The sequence below is a fragment of the Branchiostoma floridae genome, chromosome 10 (assembly GCF_000003815.2).
Source record: "Branchiostoma floridae strain S238N-H82 chromosome 10, Bfl_VNyyK, whole genome shotgun sequence".
NCBI classification, from domain to species: Eukaryota; Metazoa; Chordata; class Leptocardii; order Amphioxiformes; family Branchiostomatidae; genus Branchiostoma; species Branchiostoma floridae.
In genome coordinates, this window is record NC_049988.1 from 13,979,008 (window position 1) to 13,979,792 (window position 785).

The 785-nt window shown below is 44.5% G+C and overlaps 1 protein-coding gene across 2 annotated transcripts in view; it reads right to left on the minus strand.

The window, feature by feature from the left end:
• The window catches only part of LOC118424423, a 30,403-nt gene that overhangs the window by 19,449 nt on the left and 10,169 nt on the right, over positions 1-785 (minus strand). Inside the window, exon 1 of one of the 2 annotated variants that reach the window (XM_035832986.1) lies at positions 530-658. The exons of the other annotated variant lie outside the window; for it this stretch is intronic. The gene's annotated coding sequence lies outside the window, so the exon portion shown is untranslated. Of the gene's footprint in view, positions 1-529; positions 659-785 lie in introns of those variants that run through there. 2 annotated transcript variants of the gene reach the window in all.

Here is a 785-nt window from a genome sequence, read left to right on the forward strand (position 1 = left end):
TACATTGTATATCGCCAGCTTTGATACTATTTCTAAGGCACCGTAGGGTCTGCTTGGAGACTAAAGTAGAGTAGAGATTATTGTAATTTCTAACAAATTCCCACTGGTCTCAAGACGATCACTTTCAGTCCGCTCCGAAATTTTCATTCCACATAGAGTAGACATGAACTTGTCAAAGACGACGGCATGTCTATCATGGTCGCAACCACCCGGAGTTGAGGACGCAAGTTTCACATACAATCTGGTCCAGCTTCAGGTCCGGACCTGTACTTGATCCTCTGAAACTGGACCTGACCTGGATCTGCATTTTCTGTACCGGTACCCACCCCTTGAATGACGACCAAGTTCAGAACAGGAGATATCAAAGCCAGAAATTCCGCTTCAGCACAGATATTATCTCCGTGACAAGCATACAGTAGATACTACCATAACATTTATATACCTACGTTTCTCGGAGGTAAGTAAACTAGCATGAAAAGAGTGCTGAAACGGCATAACTTGTGGTTCACTAAAGCAAGGATTTACACACCTGTACGACTGCACGGAAGTTGAGAGCTGCGTTACTGCGCGTCCTCGGCACGAATGAAGACTTGTGAAAAACTTCTCGCCTTTTATACGTTTCCTCTCAGTGGGCTTGGCACAAAGCCATGCATATCTTATCATAGCCCCTGGTCAGCAAACAGCAGGGATTTACGTAATAGATAGATCATGGGAGTGTCCTGACTATGTGGATTTGTACTGCTAATCCTCTCGATTACTTCAATAGGTAAAATGGGTTGCACTGC